The sequence below is a fragment of the Bos grunniens genome, chromosome 21 (genome assembly GCF_055505025.1).
Source record: "Bos grunniens cultivar Pamir isolate PY7600 chromosome 21, Bosgru_T2T1.0, whole genome shotgun sequence".
Lineage (NCBI taxonomy): Eukaryota > Metazoa > Chordata > Mammalia > Artiodactyla > Bovidae > Bos > Bos grunniens.
Genome location: NC_141185.1, coordinates 36,359,816 through 36,383,840, shown reverse-complemented (window position 1 = coordinate 36,383,840; position 24,025 = coordinate 36,359,816). Strand labels below are relative to the sequence as shown.

The 24,025-nt window shown below is 43.2% G+C and overlaps 1 pseudogene; it reads right to left on the bottom strand.

Moving 5' to 3' along the window:
• Positions 1-9,147: 9,147 nt before the first annotated feature.
• LOC147349382 (protein SET-like) lies at positions 9,148-10,159 on the bottom strand (annotated as a pseudogene).
• Between the last annotated feature and the right edge of the window lie 13,866 nt (positions 10,160-24,025).

Sequence of the window (24,025 nt, the reverse complement as noted above, 5' to 3'; positions counted from 1 at the left end):
TAACAGGCCAGTGATTTTGTAGAATGTCCCTTGGTCTGGGTTTGTCTAATGTCTAGAACCAAGTGATGCACTTTGGCAGCAATATCACAGAAGTGATGCTGTGTTCTGCCTACTGCATCCTATCAGGGGAGGCATAATTTAATTTGGTGTGTTATTTGTGATGCTAACTTTGATTACTTGATTCACTTGAATAAGATGGTCTCTGCCAACTTAAACTGAAGTAGTTACAATTTACTTTCATATTTCAAGATCAAAGCTCAGCTTTAGGGACTTCCCTAAGTCCAATGGTTAAGACTTCACCTTCCAATGCAGGGGGTATGGGTTCAATCCCTAGTTGGGGAGCTAAGATCCCATATGCCTCATGGCCAAAAAACCAAGACATAATCAATAGAAGCAGTATTGTAACAATTCAATAAAAGCTTTAAAAAATGGTCCACAGCAAAAATAAAAAAGAAAAACTTAAAACTAAAAAAAGATCTCAGCTTTAGCTAGAACTCACAAAGTATAAATATCAGATTTTTTACTGTGATCTTACATAAGCTTTACAACTTAAAGAGGAAAGAAAAAACACCATAATATCTTCCCCTGAATAGAAAAAGCCTGAGTCCATCTCTCAGTATAGTTGATATGTAAAGTGTAGGAATAATATCCTTCCAGAATGCGAAGGAACCTCAGGACTCAGGTCGTTTAGCCCTCCTACCCTCTTCAGGCCTTTCCTGGTGGCTCAGACGGTAAAGAGTCTGCCTGCAATGCAGGAGACCCAGGTTTGATCCCTGGGTCAGGAAAATAACCTGGAGAAGAAAATGGCAATCCTCTCCAGTATTCTTGCCTGGAAAGTCCCACGGATGGAGGAGCCTGGTGGGCTCTAGCCCATGGGGTTGCAAAGAGTCAGGCACGGCTGAATGACTAACACTTTCACCCTCTTCAGTCAAGGTTACAATCTCGGACAGCCTGGGTGACAGGCAAGGTGAGCCAGCATCTGCTTGCACATCTCCAACAAAGAGAAACCAACCATCCCCGGGGACAGAACGCCCATCGTTAGATGACGCTGATGATATGAAAGTCCTTTACTTTGCTATCTAAACTTCACATACCTGAATTTTCACCATTTATACCACAAAGCAAACAATGTCACATAAATCATTTACTCTAAAATAAAAAAAAAAAAAAATGATGGTCTCTGTCAGATTTCTTAGGACTCAGAATCTAAGATCTGACTGTTAAGTGGGCTCCTTGCTTTGGCATGTTGCCTCTCCCCAGTCCCTCTCAGTGAATAGACCTGGGGAAAATCTGTTCTGTATATACATACATATACTTACACATACATTGTTACCTACTTAAATATTTTATATTTTTAAGAGTTTTTATTGAATTATAATTGACATAAAATATTAGTTTCAGGTATATGGCATAGTGATTCAATATTTTATATATTATGAAATGATCATAATAATGTAGTTACCATCTGTCACATACAAAGTTATCACCATATTACTGACTGTATTCCCTATGTGATACATTACATCCTGTGACTTATTATTTTATTTTATACCTCCTTATATTAAGTGAAAATCATTCCACTTCCAATCCAAAATCACAGTTTTTCTAATTTCTCCATGAAAATATTTATCCTTTCATTTAAAAAAAATTATTGAAGTATATTTGATTTACAATGCTGTGTTAATTTCTGCTGTAGAGCAAAGTGACCCAGTTATACACATATGTGTTGTTTTTCATATTCATTTCTGTGATGGTTTATCCCAGGATATTGACTAAAGTTCCCGGTGCTGTACAGTAGGACCTTGTTTGTGCTTTCATTTTTGATAGTGGCTCCCATTATCCTCAAGATACTTTTATATATATATATTTACTTATTTGATCAATACCTTTGTATCTTCTATGTCACTGCTGTCCCTTTCACGAACCCTCTCCTTACCTGGCGTGGACTCTGACATTCCCAGTTGGGCTGCTTCTGTATTCCTGTTGTCCTGTGCAAACCTGCCTCATGCTTGGACTAATATCTCACCCTTGACCACTGCTGATCTTCCTTTCCCCACCATGGACAGTCCCCTCACTCTGTTGGGCTCTGACATTCTACCTGACACTTATGTTTGTGAACGGTATAAAATGGGGCTCTAGATTTTTTTTGCTGGTAAATAATATCAGTAGTTTATTATATAGTCATCCTTTTGTCATTGAATTAAAAATTAATCTTTTATGTGTTATATTTTTATAATCAGATATCTATTCCTGGATTTTCCAGTCTGTTACACTGGTTCATTTGTCTAAGCCTATGCGATGGCACCTCACTCCAGTGCTCTTGTCTGGAAAATCCCATGGACGGAGGAGCCTGGTGGCCTGCAGTCCATGGGGTTGCACAGAGTTGGACACGACTGAGTGACTTCCCTTTCACTTTTCACTTTCATGCATTGGAGAAGGAATGGCAACCCACTCCAGTGTTCTTGCCTGGAGAATCCCAGGGACAGGGGAGCCTGGTGGGCTGCCATCTATGGGGTCGCACAGAGTCGGACACGACTGAAGCGACTTAGCAGCAGCAGCAGCGGCGGCATGCCAATATCATGTGGATTTTATTATGGCTGTTTTATAGTGCCCTCTGACATCTGGTAAGCCAAGTGTACCTTTAGCACACTTCTTCCTACATTTAATGGCTAGTCATAGCTACCTTATTCTTTCCAAATGAATTTCAGGATGATTTAATCCAATTAAAAATAAATCCATGGGGATTGTAATAGGAATTTTATTAATTTTACACAAACTTGTAAAGTTGGCCTTTTTATGACATACCCAAGAAGGAAACGATGAAGGCCTTCAATGCTTTTTTCATTGTTCAGATCTTGTCTCATACATCTATCCAATGAATATTTTTGTTGACCATCTACTGTGTGCTAAGCACTGTTATAGATGCTCGGGATACAAGAGTGAACAGAACAGACAAGGTCCTTGCCTTTTTGAAGTTTGCATTCTATTAATAGTAGGGGGAGACAGGTAATAAACATATAATACATAACACAGGTAAATATTTAATATGTCAGACAGTGTAAAATAGTGTTGCAAAAGAAAAAAAAAAAGACTCCAGTTGAGAGGGATATAAAATGCTGGGAAGAGGGTTTTCTATTTAGGATGATAAGGTTACGTGTGACATTTGAGCATTGCTGTGAGGAGTGATTCATGCCTTCCAGGCAGAGGAGATGGTAAACGTGAGGGTAGGAGCCTGCTTTGTGTGTTAAATGGTCAGAGGAAGAGCAAGAAGCCCAGCATGGCTCGAGTGGACTGAGTAAGGGGTGAATGTGTTGGTGGGTAGTGAGGACTTTCGTTTTAACTGTGAGTGAAAAGAAAAGTAATTCCTGAGTTTTGAGCAAAGAAGTAACATGATCTGATGAGGGTATTAAAAGATCATTCTGGTGGACAGGAGTGGAAAAAAGAGATCAGTTAGGAATTTCTCAGGATAATTCTCACCTGAGATGATGGTGGCTCGGACCAGAGTGGCAGAGATGGTAAAAAGTGGGGGGGATTCTGATCCACTGACTAAAGTGCCGCCATCCTCCACCAGAGGGCGCTACGTATGTGTCCTGGTGAGGCTGTGCAGCCGGTCCTTTCTCACCCTCCCAAAACGACAGGTTGTGGCATCTACCTACGTAACCGCTACCCCTCCCCTTTTGATTTTATTCAAGACTGGTATGTCCAGTCTGAAGGGATGAATCATGATAGTATAAGCACCATTCCATCTCCACGATGATATTATCTAATGTGCATAGCCTTCTTTTCTTTCCAAGACCCTACACTTTCTCTCTTAACCTCTCCTATCCAGGGTACATGCATAAGTAGTTTCTGAAGGTACCTGGGAACACAGGTCTACTGACTGTGAAAGGAACTCCTTTCTTTGCCATTTCTTTTGGGAACATTGCCTCTTTAAACCTATAGTATTGAAAAGGAAATGAAATAATGTTTTTAAAAAATGTAATTCATGTGCACTTAAAGAAAAACAGACATACAAAAGAGTTTCCAGCAGTACCGTCCAATAGAACTATAATGGGGGCCACATACATAATTAAACTTTACAAATTTTTAGAAGTAAAAAGCAACCATTTGAAATTAAGTTTAATAATGCATTTTACTTTAATCCCAATATATCAAAAATATTATCATCTCAAAATGTAAACGATGTAAAGTATACTTAATGAGATATTTTGCATTCCTTGTTTATTCATATGAGGTTTTCAGAATCTAGTGGGTATTTTACACTTACAGTGTTAGTCGCTCAGTCGTACCCGACTCTTTGCAACCCCATGGACTGCAGCCCGCCAGGCTCCTCTGTCCATGATATTTTCCAGGCAAAGATACTGGAGTGGGTTGCCATTTCCTTTTCCAGGGGATCTTCCCAACTCAGGGATCGAACCCGGGTCTTCTGCACTGCAGGCAGATTCTTTACCGACTGAGCTGCAAGGGAAGCCCCTATTTTACACTTAGAGCATGTCTCAATTTAGACCGGCCACTTTCCAAGTGCTCAGTACCCACATTCGGCCACTGTGCAGGGCAGTACTGGACAGCGCAGGTTTTCAGTGTGTAGAAGGACATTTTATCATCCTCCCAGTACCCTGTCTTTTCTTTCCTTCACTCTAAACTCTCTCCTGCACCCCAGAGGGGTAACAATCATGACTGTCCAACCTGAGACACCATTTCCCTGTCTCCCTAAAAGTTGTATGTGTATCCATTTTTCTACTGCAGTATAACAAGCTTCCACAAACAGGAGTGTAAAAAGAAAAACCACCCACTCATTATCTCAGAGCTCTGTAGGTCAGAAGTCTGGACTTGCCTGGGTTTTCTGCTCAGGGTCCCACAAGGCCGAAATCAAGGTGTCCACTGGGCTGGGATCTTGCCTGGAGGATCTCCGGAAGAACCTACCTCTTTTGCTGGCAGAATCCAGTTCCCTGTGGCTATGGCTCTGAGGTCCTGTTTCCTGGCTGGCTGGGCACTGGGAGCTTCTCTCTGTTCCTACAGGCTGCCTAGACTCCTCGTGTGGCCCGAATTCCTCATGCTTTGAATCTCTGACTCTCCCTTCCACCTACTAGTTGGAAAAACCTGTGCCTTTAAGGGGCTTGACAGCTGGTCCCCTGAGATTATTAATAGATTAGGTCCACTTGGGTAGTCTTCCTTTTGCCATATAACATAATCACAGAAGTGAGATCATATCCACACTCAAAGGGCAAGGATTATGCCAGGGCAAGGGGCATTGGAGAATTCTAAGAATTTGGCCATGTGACTAAATTCTAGTCAATAGGAGGTTAGTGGCAATTCAATCCTAGTTGCTCAGGCCAACATTTTGGGTATCATCCTTGTTCTCTTTCTTTTCCTTACACCTCACTAATCAGAGGTCACATTCTGTCAGCTCAATTTCCAAAACACACTCGGAATTCAACCACTTCTTATCACCACCCTCTACCTCTCTTGCGCTGGCCAACATTATCTCTCACGTGATTAGTACAGTCATCTCCTAACTGGCTAGACCTCAGCAGTCTCTTCTCAATACAGCAACCAGAGTGATCCGCGTACAGCTATAGTGGGCCATGTCGTTCCTCTGTTCAGCACCCTTTGATGGGTGCCCATTTCAGAATAAAAGTCAAAATCCTTAATACAGACTGTAGGCCACTTTGTAGTCCTTGTGAGGTTCTACTTTGGTTTCCTTATTAGCTCTGCATGTGACCTTGAAATTCTACCTTGAAGTGAAATTTTTTCACTTCACTGTAGCCTCACGTGACTTCTTGCTGTTCCCTAAACATATCAAGGGCTTCCCTGGTGGCTCAGAAGTTAAAGCATCTGCCTGCAATGTGGGAGACCTGGGTTCGATCCCTGGGTTGGGAAGATCCCCTGGAGAAGGAAATGGCAACCCACTCCAGTATTCTTGCCTGGACAATCCCATGGATGGAGGAGCCTGGTGGGCTACAGTCCACGGGGTTGCAAAGAGTTGGACATGACTGAGCGACTTCACTCAAACTTATCAAGACATCCTTAGGGTTTTTGTGCTTGCTATTCACTTTGTCTAGAATGTTCTTTCCTCAAGATATCTGCATGACTAGCTACACCCACACAGAGTCAGGGGAGACTTCATATTCCCCTACCTCTCTTTGTTTTCTGCTTTGTAGTACTTTCTCTGTGCCACATACTCTATTTTAAATTTGATTCTTGTCTCCCCTGTGTGCAGTCGCATCCGACTCTTTCTGGTCCCATGGACTGTAGCCCACCAGGCTCCTCTGCCCATGGAATTTTCCAGGCAAAAACACTGGACTGGGGTGCCATTTCCTCTTCAGGGAATCTTCCCGGCCCAGGGATCGAACCCACATCTCTCGCATCTCCTGCACTGGCAGGTGGATTCTTTACCATTAGTGCCATCTGGGAAGCCCGTTTGTCTTCCCTGCTGCTGCTGCTTAGCACTTCAGTTGTGTCTGACTCTGGGCGACCCTATGGACTATAGCTTGCCAGGCTCTGCTGTCCATGGGATTCCCAGGCAGGAATAATGGAGTGAGTTACCATGCCCTCCTCCAGGGGATCTTCCCAACCTAGGGATTGAAACCGGGTCTCCTGCATTGCAGGCAGATTCTTTACCACTGAGCTACCAGGGAAGCCCTTGTCTTCCCTACTAAAACATAAATCCATTAGAACAGGGGCCCCCAGTTCCCCCACCTGCCATACCCATACATTTATTTATTACTGTACAACCTGGCGCACGGTAGGTACTCAAAATTCTTTGGTGTATGAATAATAACATGAGAGGGTGATGATGGGAGTTAAAGCATTCTCAAGTGCTTATATTGCTTGGAAGGAAGATAGTGATATTAATTTTAGACTTTGCTAAGATAAATGTGCATGTTACATTTCTCAGGATTGCTTTTTAAAAGAACAGAAATAGAACTGCAACTTCAATGTTGTTGAGAAGGGAAGGGCAAAAGAGGAAAATTTAAGCCAGTGGAAGGCAGGAACGAAGGAAAAGTGGCAGAGATATGATAAAAAGAAATCACAGAGCTGTCTGATTCCTGTGGATTATGGCAGATGCCTAAATCCCTTCACAATCCTGCAAAACCCGCACAGATCAACAACGAAAGCAAATTACATCACCCCAGCCCTCACCTACAGTATCCTAGGAGAGGGAGAGTAGCTCCAACTTCAATTTACCTGTAAATGGAAAGATTAATATCTGGAACTAGAGGAGTCTGCTCCAGAGCTAACGTCTGAACAGAGGGGTGGCAGGTAGGGATGTGGTGTGGAAGGGAGAAGAGTGTAGCCTGGTCCTAGGGGAGGCCAGGTACTAACAACAGCAGCTAGAATTATCCCAGGAGAGAGGATCCTATTGTGAGAGGAGGAACACTGAGGACAGGTCTGAGACCTGGTGGATCAGAGCACTGGCAACTGGGTGATTGAAGCATTTGTAAAAATTGATGATATAAGTCACAAAAGAAAAATCTCAATTTTCTTTAAAGAGAGCAATGATATAAATAACAAATTTATTGAGATTTTAAGAAAATCTCAATGAAAAAGAACAGTGATATAAATCGAATTCTCCAATCACAATGCAATAAAAGTCTTAATCACAAAAAGAATCTTTCACCTAGAAAATTTTAAAACTCTGTACCAAGCAACTCTTGCATTAATAAAATAATACAAACCAAAATTGCTGAATTTTATGAAATAGCAGTAATGGAAACACAGTTTATCTGAATCTATGTGATACTGCAAAAGTAAGTTAGGAGAGAATGTATTACACTAGATATCTAAGTAAAATTAAAATCAATTTAAAAGCTAAAAAAAATGCAAAGCAAACCAAAAGAAAGCAGAATGAAGGAACTATTAAAGATATAAGCAGAAATTAATAAGTTAGAAAACAGAAAAAAAGCTAAAAGGAATAAATAAATCCAAATGCTAGTTCTCAGGAAAAAACTCAACTCAACAAATTACTAGCTAATATAACCAGGAAAAAAAAAAGAGAGAGAGAGAAAAGGCATAAATATGCAAGATAAGAAATGACAAGGAGGAAATAGCCATTGAAACAGAAGAATTAAAAATTTTTAAAAACACATTTAGTTTTATTGTAACAAAGCAACTTGTACACTTTTAACATTTAAAACTGAGCATCATTTTTACTTTTCAGTGAAGCAAAAATAAACATTTAAAAATATACAGGAACAAAATTACAATAGGGAATGTCAATTGCACCTAATTTCCTACAGGTCCTGCTGATTCTCCCATCTAGTGGCAGGGCTCAAGTCATTAGGAGAGAATTTTGTTTTAAAAGAGGGGTTTCCTTGGTAGCTCAGCTGGTAAAGAATCTACCTGCAATGCAGGAGACCTGGGTTTGATCCTTGAGTTGGGAAGATCCCCTGGAGAAGGGAAAGGTTACCCACTCCAGTATTCTGGCCTGGAGAATTCCTTGGACTGTGTAGTCCATGGGGTTGCAAAGAGTCGGACACAACTGAGTGACTTTCACTTTGACTTTTTTTTTAAAAGTGTCATCTGAAACTGAAAGTACATCCGTTAAACATCACAATTTAACATGCCAAAGGAGTAGCCATGTTGTCAAAATACTCACTTAACCCACCCAAACATCTCAAACCCACCTTTTGCTGACCTTCTGTAACCCCATTTTTAAAAAGTTTTTATTTCTTTTTTAAAAAAGAGAAAGTAGACAGATATATATTGGTAAATGCTAACTGTCCGTATTCACATAGAGACACAATGTAATCTCTGAGCACAATATGCAGAGAAAGGAGGGGAAAAGGCTAGAATTCTATGCACTGTCACACAGAGGCCTAGGACCCTCCAGCTTCCAGCAGAGCTAAGGGAGCAGAAGCTTTTTCTTTTTTCCCACACAGCGTGGTGGTGTTGATTCTATAGCCTTTGTTGTGACAGGAAGGGATAAAAATGAATTTGGAATAGAAAGGGGTAGAAATTCCTTTCCCATTGAACTCTGCTCAAGGTATTCCCAAATACGTTGTGAACCTTGGTATAAAAGAGAAAAGAGACCTTAAAAACAGGGTGACTGAGTACAGGAGGAGAAAATAAAAGACTGCAACTTGCTCCCAGGGACTGGAGAAAATTTAAAAAGGAAGGTTGGAATCCATCCATGTCCCATTAGTCCTAGTCTCCTTCATCTTCCTCCGCCTCATCTTTTCACTTTCATCCTAATTTCCTTCATCAATATCTTCCAATCCTTCTTCCTCTTCATTGTCACCATCATCTTCTTCTCCTTCCCCTTCCTCATCACCCATGTCAGGAAACAAGTATCACTGTAATGGACTTGGCCAAATACCATCTTTGATGACCTCTCCTAACTCATCTGCACCTGCATCAGAATGATCAATAAACCAGGTGAAGAAGCTCTCCGGTTCCTCATGCTGTCTCTTCCTGCTGGTTTTATTATGCATTTGACTTGATCATTTAGTGAAATCCTTTCTGGATTTCCATTTGATTTCAGTGGACTTCGAAGATAGATCACCACTCTCATGTAGATGAAAGTTTTTGGAGACAACTTTATTTTCAAAGTAAGTGAAAATAATTTTCTATTTTCATTAAGATAAAAATCTATTCTGTAACCTGATTTAATATCTTCAAATTCCTGATTTAATATCTTCAAAATAAGTCTCAATGCTTGTCAAATAAGGCAGCGCTTCTTCATCTTCCTTCCCAAGCAGTGCAGACGCTTGCGGATGGTTAACAAATGTTGTTACCCCCAAATTTGGGATTTTGGCAATCAATTCCAACTTCTTCTGAAAAAATTATTGGCGGAATTTGTTATATTTCTGTTCTACTTTCAAAATCTCCTCACTGGCTTGTTCGTTAAGTCTGTCTATTTCATTTTGTACCCCATCAATATGTTCAGTTGCTTCTTGCCGTTCCTTTTCTTCCTTCAGCAAGTTCGGAGGAGACGTCAAGTTCGGAGGAGATGTTTTGTCTGGCCTGGAGGCAGGAGTCAGTTTTGGTTTCTTTGGTTTCTTTGTGTGGGATGGAAGTGGAGACTGGTGTTTGGGGGCCGTGCTGGGAAAAAAAACAAGAATCAATCCAGGGGAAGAGGCCCATAACATGAGCTCTGAGAACTAAGCCTGCCCCAGCAGACAGAGGTTTAAATACCTAAAAATCTTAGGAAGCTACTTTTCACAAGTCTAGAACAAACACATTTGAAAATGTAGCATAAATAGACAACTTCCTAGGAAAATATTATTTGCCAAAATTTACCCTAATAAACATTAAAAATTTAAATAAAATAAATAATTACTCTTCAAGAATTCACAGGGCCCAGAAGAATTCATAGGCGAACACATCAAATCTTCAAAGCTACTTAAGAAGTTTCAGAGCCTAGAAAGAGAAATTCCCACATTATTTTTATTTCTTTAAATTTCCCCCACATTATTTTTAAATAGCCACATGCAATTTAAAGAAATCAAGAGGCAGAAGTAATCTTTGATATTTATTCAAATATTCACCATTTCTGATACTCTTCACTATTTCCTGAAGATTCAACTTCCCATTTAGTTCCAGGCAAGAAAAGGAGAAATAAGTTAAAAGGGGAGAAGTGGTGACACTTATAACCAGAAAGCAAAGCTTTTCCAGATATCTTTGGCAGAGTTTGCTTAAGTCTCAATGGCTGGAAAACTCTGCTGTCATTTTGAGCTGGCATATGGCTTTTCTAAACAAATTCAGAGTTCTGATGGTAAAGAAGACATGGAAAATGCTTGTTGGGTAGAAAGAAAGCAGTAACTCCCACAGCCCACCCTTTTGGCTATCTATCCTCCCAAATACAGAACGTACTCCCTCCCTAATGAAGACAGTTCTGAGGTCTCACTCAGACACTGCATCCATCCCAAAAGCCAGAATCTCTAGTTCATTGGAAGTTTCTCCAATTAGCCCTGGTGTGAATCCTCATACCAAGTCCAGTAACCCATGAACTAAAAGCCAAGTTATCTTCCCCGAACATGTCCATATATAATAATGGAGAAGGAAAGGGAAGAATGGGGAACTTATCAAAGCTATTGAGACTATCAGGTCTATGGCAAATACCAAATTCTGCTAGACAGGAAAAGCCTCGTTTGATAGTAATTTCCTTACTCAGACAACCTATTCTCTGGGAAGAACTTTATCGATTGTGCTTCATAGTCCAAGTTTCATCTTTTTTAAAAATAGACATCTTGTTTTTAAAAAGTATTTATTTATTTGGCTGCAGTGGATCTTAGTGGCAGCACTCAAGACCTTTGGTCTTTGCTATGGCACACAGGACCCCTAGTTGCAGCATGCAAACTCTTAGCAGCGGTGTGTGGAATCTAGTTCTCTGACTACGGATTGAACCCAGGCCCCCCGCACTGGGAGTGCCGAGTCTTAGCCCCTGGACCACCAGGGAAGTCCCTCCATCTTCTTCAGAGTGACTTCTTATGCATTACCCTCTTGAACCATATTTGAAGTAAATTTTGGGGAGGATGCTCTTTCTATTGTGTGTGTTCGGGGACCTTGGGTTGAAAAATGATAAAGTTTTGCTGGTCAGATCCTTAAATTTTCATTTTTGGTGATATGATTCCCTCAAAAATGTTGTAGGCTTCCAGTCTATTTACCTCTTCTTCAATCCTTTGTGTGAGTAACCACAGCTGAAGCTCCTGTGAGGTCACAGTCCATGGACCTAAACATTATTATCTATTATCTGTTGGCCTCTGTGTTCTGCTTATTCTTCTGGCCTTCAAGTTAATGCTCACTGACAAGAGACAATTGGAAGGAAAGGGCTCTAGCTGAAGAGAATTCTTTGCAGACACCCCACCTCCACCCCCTGCTTTTTCTGTTGAATGGTGATTCTTTTTTTTTTTTAGTTAATTTTAATTGGAGTATAGATGCTTTCTAATGTCACGTTAGTTTCTGCTGTACAGCAAAGAGAATCAATTACATGTATGCATATACCCTCTTTTTTAGATTTCCTTCCCATTTAGGTCACCACAGATCATTGAGGAGAGTTCCCTGTGCTATAGAGTAGGTTCTCATTCGTCATCTATTTTATACATACTAGTGTGTATAAGTCAATCCCAGTCTCCAAATTTATCCCATCACCTCCTTCCCTCTTGATATCCATAAATTTGTTCTTTACATCTATGCTTTGCAACTAAGTTCTTCTGTACCATTTTTCTAGATTCAACATATAAGTGATATTATACAATGTTTGTTTTTCTCTTTCTGACTTCATTCTGTATGACAGTCACTAGATCTATCCACCTCTCTGGAAATGACACTATTTCGTTCCTTTTTAGTCCTGAGTAATATTCCATTGCATATATGTACCACATCTTCTTTAGCCATTCCTCTGTTGATGGACATTTAGATTTTTAAAAAAAAATTTATTCGAGTATAGTTGCTTTACAATGTGTTAGTTTCTGCTGTAAAGTGAAATAGTTACACGTATATACATATCCACTCTTGTATGGGTTTTCTTCTCATTTAGGTCACCATAGAGCATTGAGTCGGAGAAGGCAATGGCAACCCACTCCAGTACTCTTGCCTGGAAAATCCCATGGACGGAGGAGCCTGGTAGGCTGCAGTCCATGGGGTCGCTAAGAGTCGGACATGACTGAGTGACTTCACTTTCACTTTCATGCACTGGAGGAGGAAATGGCAACCCACTCCAATATTCTTGCCTGGAGAATCCCAGGGACAGAGGAGCCTGGTGGGCTGCCGTCTATAGGGTCACACAGAGTTGGACACAACTGAAGCAACTTAGTAGCAGCAGCAGCAGAGCATTGAGTAGAGCTTCCTGTGCTATTCAGTAGGTTCTCATTAGTTATCTATTTTAAGTATGTGTGTGTTAGTCGCTCAGTTGTGTCCGACTCTTGCAATCCCATGGACTGTAGCCTGCCAGGCTCCTCTGCCCATTAAATTCTCCAGGCAAGAATAGTGGAGTGGATTTCCATTTCTTTCTCCAGGGGATCAAACCCGGGTCTACTGCATTGCAGGCAGATTCTTTACCATCTGAGCCACCAGGGAAGCCCATTTTATGCATAGTACTATATATATGTCAATCCCAATCTCCTGTGGAGCAGTGATTTTTAAAGGAAGGTGCTTAGGAAAAGCCCAGGACACCAGTCTCATCTTCTAAGCTATTTCTTGGATGTCACATTCCTATTTGGAGAACAGATGCAATGATATTTTTCAATCTCCAAGTTAAAGAATCATCAAATTATCCCAATAGGATCAGATTATCCCAAATTATGGGATCTCAAAGGAGATAGCAGGCTCTAAGCAGAGTCTTCCTTAGTGAAGTGGTACTTCCTTCTTTTTTTTTCTTCAAGCTGGATAAAACTAGCTCATTGATCTCCTTCAGGACTTTGTTGAAAATGGAATGAAGTCACCAGCATGTGCCAACATTCTGAATCATTCCAGCTATTTCCCCTAACACAGCAGAATAGGTTGGCATGTGGGGTATCTCCTATAGAAGAGCAAATTGACCATGTGTTCCACCACTGCACAACAAAGTCATTGGAATTCCAGTCTGCAATACATGTACCCTCCAAGCCCAAAAGCTCATCTCTACCACTCAACAAAGTTCACGTTTCAAATTATGTTACCTGCAGTATCCCACTTCAGGGTACTGAATTCTCTGAGTGATAGAACTGTATTTGGCTGTGTTTAGAAACCCAACAAAGTGGCCAAATCCATATGAGGTTTACTTTTCTCCTATTACAAGGAGTCTGAGACAGGCAGGCAGTCTGGGAACTGATGCAGCTGCTCAAGGAATCAGGCTCCTTCTCTCCTTTTCTGCCATCCTTAAAAGTGAACACATCAGTCGCTCAGTTGCATCAGACTCAGACCTCATGGACTGTAGCCTTCCAGGCCTTTCTGTCCATGGAATTCTCCAGGCAAGAATACCAGAGTGGGCAGACTTTCCCTTCTCCAGGGGATCTTCCCGATCCAGGGCTCAAACCTAGGTCTCCTGCATTGCAGGTAAATTCTTTACCATCTGAGCCACCAGGGAGTCCTGCCATCCTTGGTGTGTGTCTTTCTGTTGCAAGGTCACAAGTTGGCTGTCTCTCTTCTGGATATTGTGTCTGCATGGAAGACAGGAAGAAGGGGGTTGGGAAAGGCAGAATGCATGAGCCAGTTGAATCTGCCCTCTTTAAAAAAAAATTCAGGAAATAAATCACTTTTCCAGAAGCACTACCCAGGGACTTTCAGTAGTATCTTCTTGGCTACAGCCACCCTTAGCTCCAGGGGAGTAAGGGAGATAAATATTTTTAAACTATGACTAAAAAGAGGGTTCTATTAGTAAAGAAGAAGAGGATACTTGATACTGGACAGTAATTAGATCTGCCAGACCAATATGAACTGTTTAACACAAGAAAAGGGATATCTTGGCTCAAGGATCTGAAAAGTCCAGAGGCTGCACTTGCTTGATTCAGTGGCTTAAGAAATCACAAGGAATCCAGTTGCTCTCTGCTCTCCACCCTGCCTTCCTCCATATCAAAATAACCTGAGGCTGACTCCCCTTGTGGTCCTCAGACAACTTGCAAGGTTACAAGCTTTTTAATTCATGCCCAGTGGATAATACAGAGTATCAGGATCCCAGCATCTGCAGCTGACATGCTCAGTCCATCACTGGGCTCAGAGGATGGAATGCACTGATTGGTTTGGCCCAGGTGGTGAGCTTAAAGCTAGGTCTAGGGTGGAACCATTCCAGGAATTCCAAGGATCAGGTTCTCCATGGAAAGTATAGCCTATTGAAAGGGGGCCAGGGACCTCTGGAGAAGGAGCTGGGGAAATGGACGATATGAAGACAGCCAACAAATGTCCTCAGTGTATCCAGAGAAGAAGGAGTCAATCAGAAAGGGAATTAATCAGCACACGAAAGACTGAAAAAAGGAGAGTCTCTAAAGGGACATGGTCAGTGTTCATCTGAGCATTGGCTGGGGACAGGGAGGTCTAGTCCAAAGTCATATCCTGTCCAGTTCCAATATCACATGGGTTTTTACTATGAGGGTCTTGGAAGCACACTTCTGCTTTTCCTGACACCCTCCCCCTCCCATTTTGGTTCTCTGCTTCCAGCTTATACAGCCTTCTGATTATACTTGACTTCCCAAGTTGTTTTCTTATAGGGAGTGAATGTCTTAATCAGAGACTGGAATGCTTGGCAATTCTGGTTCATGGTGTGAATTAGTACATCAGCATTCTGATTTTCACATTAATTTCTGACTCACTGAGTCAGCCAAAGCTCTTTTCTGAGCTCGTGTGGCTGAGAACCAGACCCTGAAGTCCTGGTGTTTCTAGGATAACAGATGACTCATTGTGAGCCTACTAGCTACCAGCCAGTGGCTTTTCCTTGAAGATCCCACATTGTCATGTGTCCAACCCATTGTCTACTTCCTGGGTACTGATCTGAGGTTTTCTAGAGTTAAATGTCTTATGCTAGAATCCCGCTGCATCATTCCTGATGTTGATAAGGCTGGGTTTGAGCTGATGCAAAGTTCTTTTTCCGGAGAAGGCAATGGCACCCCACTCCAGTACTTTTGCCTGGAAAATACCATGGATGGAGGAGCCTAGTAGGCTGCAGTCCATGGGGTCGCACAGAGTCGGACACGACTGAAGTGACTTAGCAGCAGCAGCAGCGAAGTTCTTTTTCATCTTTAGGACCTCTTTCTGTGAAGACTCATTACCTGCATAGCTACCCTTTTAATTCTACAGTAGAAGAGTCTGAAGTACAAACTTGAATCATACATGAACAGATATTTCACACAAAATTCAAATTGAAGATATACTCCTGCTCATAAGTCATAAGGGATGTGTAAATTAAAATCAAAAGGAGATATTACTACATACCCAAGGCTAAAATGAAAAAGACTTGACCACACCCAGTGCTGGCAAGTATGTGAAGAAAGTAGGACACATACATTTCGCTGAAAGTGTGAAGTCAAGTGGGCCTTGGGAAGCATTACTATGAACAAAGCTAGTGGAGATGATGGAATTCCAGCTGAGCAACTTAAAATCCTAAAAGATGGTGCTGTTAAAGTGCTGCATTCAGTTGTCATTGCTGAGTCTCTCAGTTGTGTCCAATTCTGAGGCCCCACAGACTGTAGCCCACCAGGCTCCTCTGTCCATGGGATTTCCCAGTCAAGAGTACTGAAGGGGGTTGCTGTTTCCTTCTTCAGGAGATATTCCTGACCCAGGAATCGAACCTTCATCTCCTGCAAGTTTCCTGTATTACAGGTGGATTCTTTAATGCTGAGCCACCAGGGATTCCCACTGCACTCAATATATCAGCAAATTTGGGAAACACAGCAGTGGCCACAGGACTGGAAGAGGTCAGTTTTCATTCCAATCCCCAAAAAGTGCAAGGTCAAAGAATTTTCAAACTACCGTACTACTGTGCTCATTTCTCATGCTAACAAGGTAATACTCAAAATCCTTCCAGCTAGGCTTCAGCAGTATGTGAACCGAGAACTTCAGATGTACAAGCTGGATTTGGAAAAGGCAGAGGAACCAGAGACAAATTGCTAGCATTCACTGGATCATAGAAAAAGTAAGAGAATTCCAGAAAAACATCTACTTCTGCTTCATTGATTATGCTAAAACCTTTGTGTATCACAACAAACTGGAAAATTCTTAAAAAGATAGGAACACAAGAGCACCTTACCTGTCTGCTAAGAAACCTGTATGCGGGTCAAGAAGCAACAGTTAGAATTGGACATGGAACAATGGACTGGTTGAAAATTGGGAAAGGAGTGTGTCAAGGCTGTATGTTGTCACCCTGCTTATTTAACTTCATGGCAAATAGAAGGGAAAAAAGTGGAAACTATGACAGATGTTATTTTCTTGGGCTCCAAAATCACTGTGGATGGTGGCTGCAGTCACAACATTAAAAAACACTTGCTCCTTGGAAGAAAAGCTATGCCAAATCCAGGCTATGTATTCAAAAGTAGAGACATCACCTTGCTGACAAAGGTCCACATAGTAAAAGCCATGGTTTTTCTAGTAGTCATGTACAGATGTTAGGGTTGGACCCTAAAAAAGGGTAAGTGAAAGTCGCTCAGTCATGTCCGACTCTTTGTGACCCCATGGATTATACAGTCCATGGACTTCTCCAGGCCAGAATACTGGAGTGGGTAGCCATTCCCTTCTCCAGGGCATCTTCCCAACTCAGGGATCAAACCCAGGTACATTGCAGGTAGACTCTTTACCAACTGAGCTATCAGGGAAGCCCCAAAAAGGGTAAGTGCCAAAGAACTGATGCTTTCAAATTGTGGTGATGGAGAAGACTCTTGAGAGTCCCTTGAACAGCAAGAAGGTCAAACAAGTCAATCCTAAAGGAAATCAACCCTGAATATTCATTGAAGGACTGATCCTGAAGCTTAAGCTCCAATACTTTGACTACCTGAGGCAAGAAGCTGACTTACTGGAAAAGACCCTGATGGTGGGAAAGACTGAGGGAGGGAAGAGAAAGGGTCAACGGAGGATGAGATGGGTAGATGACATCACCAACTCAATGGACATAAGTTTGAGCAAACTTCGGGAGATGGTGAAGGACAGGGAAGCCTGGTGTGCTGCAGCCCATGGGGCTGCAAAGAGTCAGACACGATATAGTGACTGAACAACAACAACTTGGGAAGTCTGTTTGACAACATGTATTAAGTGGAACATACATTTACCCTGCTGCTGCTGCTGCTGCTAAGTCGCTTCAGTCGTGTCTGACTCTGTGCGACCCCATAGATGGCAGCCCACCAGGCTCCCCCGTCCCTGGGATTCTCCAGGCAAGAACACTGGAGTAGGTTGCCATTTCCTTCTCCAATGCATGAAAGTGGAAAGTGAAAGTGAAGTCACTCAGTCATGTCTGACTCTTCGTGACCCCATAGACTGCAGCCCATCAGGCTCCTCCGCCCATGGGATTTTCCACATTTATCCTATACCTTAACAATTCTCCTAACTATGTGTGGAACAGAAATGCATACGTATGCTCACCAAAAGACATAGGTAAAAATACTCATGGCAGCACTGTTCCTGATAGGTCTACCTGGGAAATAACCCAAGTGTGCATCAACGTAGCGACTTAACAATATCACCAATAGTAGAATTTATAAAGACATTGTGTTATATCCAAACCATTGTTGACTTAAAAAATATTCATAACCTAAAAGTTGAGATTAATGTTTATCTGTAGAAATTTTTAGGACTTCAACCTGGAAGACAGCTCTCAAGTGACCCTGAATCAACTGCTCCGAGCCGGTAGGGGGAGGAGCCATGTTATAGAGAAGTTTTGCAACAAAGGGCAGGTAGTCTGAACATCAAAAGATTATTGTTAATTAAAGAAAACCAGATAACCCAAGTTAAGAGATTTAGTGCTTTTTGGGCATACCTGGTGCCTGGAGAATCCCATGGATGGAGGAGCCTGGTGGGCTGCAGTCCATGGGGTCGCTGAGGGTTGGACACGACTGAACGACTTCACTTTCACTTTTCATTTTCATGCATTGGAGAAGGAAATGGCAACCCACTCCAGTGTTCTTGCCTGGAGAATCCCAGGGATGGGGGAGCCTGGTGGGCTGCCGTCTACGGGGTCGCACAGAGTTGGACACGACTGATGCGACTTAGCAGCACCAGCAGCGGTGCCTCAGCAGTAAAGAATCTGCTTGCAATGCAGGAAATGAGGATTTGATCCCTGGGTTGGGAAGATCCTTTAGAGTAGGAAATGGCAACTCATTCCAGTATTCTTGCCTGGAAAATCCCATGGACAGAGGACCCTGGTGGGCTACAGTCTAGAGGGTCACAAAGAGTTGGAATCAACTGAGCGATTGAGTGCACGCGCGCGCACACACACACACACACACACAAACACACACATGGGAAGATGTAAGAGTCTGGGCTCACTGAGATTCCCCCTTTCACATGCACCTCAGCCGTCTGGGACCAGCTTCCTGTTTTCACATCCTGAGCTTCCTTTCCTCAGGGCTTATTGTAGGAGTGGCTACAGTTTGATGACTGCTAGACGGCAGGTATTCTCCTGCCTGAGTTCCCTCAGGGCTCACTGGCTCACTTGGAGGGCTGCAATCACTGATGACTGTGACATCCCTGTTTACTGATATGGCAGGAAACATTCCATATCTCTATACTATAAAGCAATGAAAATCAAGGAAGTCCTACTGCTATTCACAACAACCAGGAAGACTCTCGTTACTATAATGTTAAATGAAAGAAGCCAGACACAAAAGATTATATATGGTATGATTCCATTTAGAAGATCAAGAACAGGCAAAAGCTAATTTATGGTTAGATGTCAAGGTAATGGTTACCTTTGGAGGAGGAGGTGGGTAAAGACTGGGAAGGGGTTTGTGAGCTGCTTCTAAGTGCTGCTAACATGCTCCTTTTTGCTCTGGGTAGTGATTGCACAGATGTGTACACTCTGTAAACAATTCATCTGGTTATACAATGATGCTTTGTACACTTTTCTTGGCTGGACTCAGTGACATATCTATAGGTCGTCTGATCGACAGCTGGCCTCTGCTAAGGCAGTTGAGGAGAGTCAGCTGTGCTACGTGGCCTTGAGCAGGCTAGCCCAGGCCTGTTCTCTTGGAATGGCTGTGGGGCCAAAGGGCAGTGGTCAAGTCCACTTCAAGCCTCTGCTTTCATCATATCTGCTAACATTCCATTGTCCAAAGCAAGTTACATGGTGGAAACTAGAATCAAGGGGTAGGCAGGTCACTCCATTCACAGTGGGCGGGTCCTGCAAAGTCATATGGTAAAGGGCCTGTTTCCAGGGAGGGTGATGAATTGGGCCATCAAGTCTACCAATTAGCAGGAGAAAGAAAACAAAGTTAATGACAATACAGTGAAGCACATACACTAACTGAGAGACATTCAGGGTCCTTTAAGGGCACAGAATGGGGCACATTTTAAATGTTATCTGACGTTAAAATTATTCATGGAAAAAGTTTATGCACAGACATTTCCCCTTCCAGACTATGCATTCTTCCATACGCTTCATTTTCACATCTTCCAGCATAGTGCCTTCCATAAAACGGCACTTCAGCATTTGCGAAATACATGCTCAGTCATAAAGGTAGTAATTTCCTCTTTGTCCATTTTTATTTCAGGCTCTAGGAGAAGAATGAGACCTGCATATGTAGCAAGACACATTTTTATATTTTACAGCCATTTTAGTGAACTCATAAACTCCATTCATAGAACAGGCTCCTGTCAAGCGAAGGGTTGGAGGAGTTCCATCACAGAGATGGGTGGAATCATTCAAATTTTGATGTGTTCCCTTTTGTTTTGCTGGTGGTGGGGCGTCTTTTATGTATTTTTAGAATTTGCAGTAAAATATACATAACATGACATTTAGCATTTTACCCATTTAAGTGTACAGTTCAGTGGCATTAGGTACACTCAAACTACCGTGCAACCGTGACCACCATCTGCCTCTGGAACTTTTTTTTATCTTCCCAAACTGAAATTCTGTACCTATTAAACAACAACCTCCCATTCTCCCTGCTCCCCAGCTCCTGGAAATCAGCACTTTCCCTTCTGCCTCTATGAACTGGACGACTCCAGCTGCCCCCTCTAAGTGGGCTCATACAGTCCTTTCATGGCTGGCTTATTTCACTTAGTTTAATGTCCTCAAGGTTCACCCACGTTGTGGCATGTGTCAGAATTTCCTCCCTTTTAAGGCTGAATGATATTCCATGGTATGTATATACCAAATTTTGTCTATTCATTCACCTGTTGATGGACACATGGGTTGCTTCTACCTTTTGGCTATTGTGAAGTAATGTACAAAGCAAATTCCACCCAAGTATGGAATTTTGGACAGAGGAGCCTGGTGGGCTACAGTCCATAGGGTTGCAAAGAGTCAGACAAGACTGAAGTGACTTAGCACATGGAATTCTGGGGTGGAAAGCGCCTCTTCACTCAATTTAAAAGTGAGTGGAATCAAAGCCACATTAGGGCAGTATAGCTAAAACTCATGGCCTGATACTCATGTGTCAACAGCCAATGTACTAAGGATTCGCTCAGTCGTGTCCGACTCTTTGCGACCCCATGGACTGTATCCCACCAGGCTCCTCCATCCATGGGATTCTCCAGGCAAGAGTACTGGAGTGGGTTGCCATTTCCTCATACACCGTTCTTTTCTTTTTAAAGCACAATATTGAAACCTTTAAAAGGTATTTAAGGGTTTGGTCAAGTGAATATGATAAAGTGTATTTGTCTGTATAAAGAGAAACTGAAATCATAGTCACTGTTATGTACTGACATTAGTTACAACCTAGTTTTAATTCTTAAAACAATTTTGATTAGCAAAGCTAAAAGGATGTTTCAGTTAAATGTTTTAAAGAGGTACAGATTTTTACAAGGACATAATATAAGTTATTGTTCTATAGAAATATCCTATTAAATATTGTATGTCCCTCCCTCTGTACACTTTGTAAAAAAAGTAAAATACATAAAAAGAAAATCAAATAGGGATGTGTGACATTATTGTAATTATGTACTTGAGAATAACGTGCAAAAATAAAAATCAGAATATTTTCCTGTTAAAAAAAAAAACAAAATTCATGGCTTAATTAACCTTCACCAGAGGTCACTTTAAAAACAGAGATTCTGATAATGACAACAAAAATAGGGATTCTGATAAGAAAATAAGAATTTCTTTTCCGAAGGTGATAAAATTGGCTGAGAATTTAAGAACAGGATGAGACATTACACCAAGCCTCATTATTAACCCCAGGAATGATATCCAGAGCGTGGCAGGCCCCAAGACTTCAAAACGAATCTCGTGGGTGGAAGGTCACAGGTAGAGTGACACAGGCCATTTCTAAGGCTGGCTGCTTCAGCCTAGATACCACACTCCCTCGACCTAACACCTGCTTCCCTGCCTGGCTAACCTCTAATTAATTCTTTGACAGCCAGTCCAACACCTCTTCCTCAGAAAAGTTTTGCTTGACCTAGGCCCTCACCTTGAAGCCGGGGTCGGGCTTTTCACCCTGTTGCTCCCTCAGTTCAGTGACTGCCTGGCGCCCCTCCATGGAGGAATAAGGACTGGCTGGCCTCTACCCCAGCTGCTCAAGACTCAGTCAACACTCACAGGATGCATGTGTTGACTTAAAAAATATATATACCACAAACTAAAAGTTGATAGCTATGTTTAATTTGGTGGGAATTTTTAGGACTTTAAGACCTGGAGACAGCATCTCAAGGGACCCTGAGACAACTGCGCCGAGGAAGGAGAAGAGCCAGAGTATAGAGAAGTTTGGTGACAAATGGCAGGCAGTCTGAACATCAAAAGGTTATTGTTAATTAAAGAAAACCAGATAACCCAAGCTAAGGAATTTAGCGCCTTTCTATGTATGGGAAGATGCAAGAGTTTGGGCTCACTGAAATCTTTCCTTTCACGTGTATCTGAGCTATCCTGGGCCAGCACTCCATGTTTTTCACATTCTGAATTCCCTTGGGACTCACCATAGGGAGTGGCTGCCATCTGACAGCTGCCCGATCTCAGGTGTTCTCCTTCCAGAGTGCCCTTAGGGCTCAGGAGCTCACATGGGAGGGACGAGGTTACTGATGACTGCGACAACATTGCATACTGATATGGCAGGAAATACTCCATTTCTTAGATGAGTGACTCCTCCATTGAAACTGCCACAAGTACTCAAGCCAGGTGGTCAGTGGAGCCAGGCCATGGGCACTGGGTGCAGGAGTGGAAGCTGCGGGGACACCCGCCCTTGCTGGGAGCACCCTCTCCTGTCACGCTGCCACGCCCCAGCTGTTCTGCAGCAAAGCAGGCCAAGTGGGAAGGGCCTCTGGAGGGCAGAGGAAAGCTCAGCGTCCAAAATACCAAAGAAGCCGTGTGAACATCAGAAGAGGGAAGACTGACCTGAAGGCTGGGCTGCCCCGAGGCCTGCAGGGCATGCTGCAGGGCTTGGCTGAAGAGATCGTTGGTGATGGGCGTCCCTGACTGGACGCTGGAGGACATTGGGGAGGTCCCTGAGGAGTGGCCCTAGAGACAGACCATGGTCAGTGCCACCCTCAGAGCCACCCCAGTCTCCCAGCACACACCCACTGCCATCACATCACCCCACGGTGCCCTGCGTGCCTCACCACTGCCTCCCAGCAGGGGCCAGCAGGAGACAGCCACACAGAGCCACCTAAAAGCTCTCTATGTGCGCAGGAAGGGTTCTGTATTCTTTTGCTCCAGGGAGATGGAATGGGACCCCTGACCAAGCCTAGGACTCATACTGGCAGAGGAAAGACGGCTTTGCCGGCTGAAGTAACTATCACCAGGAATGCTTAAGCCTGTGATGTATGCCTGGCCACTTTCAGGAATAAGTAAGGAACCATTATGCGACATGAGGTTCTTCCAACTGCTGAGAAGAGTCAGTCAGGCCTAGGATGAGCCCCAGACTTCTGAGTCTAAAGGCAGGTGAGGGGAGGTCGCCTGAGCTGCAGTGGGAAACCCACTGGGGCTCCAGGTAGAGCTCAGATCAAAGCAGATGGAGCACAAGGATCAGCAAAGGTAAACCCACTCTACCACTGGGCCCTTCTCCCTGGGGGCCCAGCCTGGACCTTCCCACCCCCTCTCTCCATACCTCTTTCCAGAGTGCTGGCCAGGGCCAGGGCAGTGGCCAGCTCGTTCTGGGTGATGGGCCGGGGCCAGGCAGCTCCACTGTACCCCAGGGAAGCTGGGCGGGAGCTGGGGGTGCTGCTTGAGGGCATGGACCTGGCACTCTGGACAGGGGAGGTGCCCAGATCAGGGTGGCAGCCCTGAGTGGTTCTCAGAAGAACCCCACCCCTGCTCCAGGAACAGTTCTTGGGGAGACTCCCCAGGCTGCCAGGGTCACAGCAATAGTGTGGCACACCTGGGCCCCCACAGGGCCTCTGACCACCCCCTGCTGGGCGTGCCAGGTCCTGGGGAGGGCGCCTCCCCAGCACCATCTCCCGCAAATGGCAGGCAGCCCGTCACTTACTGGGTGAAAGTCGTCCTCATCATCAGAGAGCCCTTCAAACAGGAAGCCAC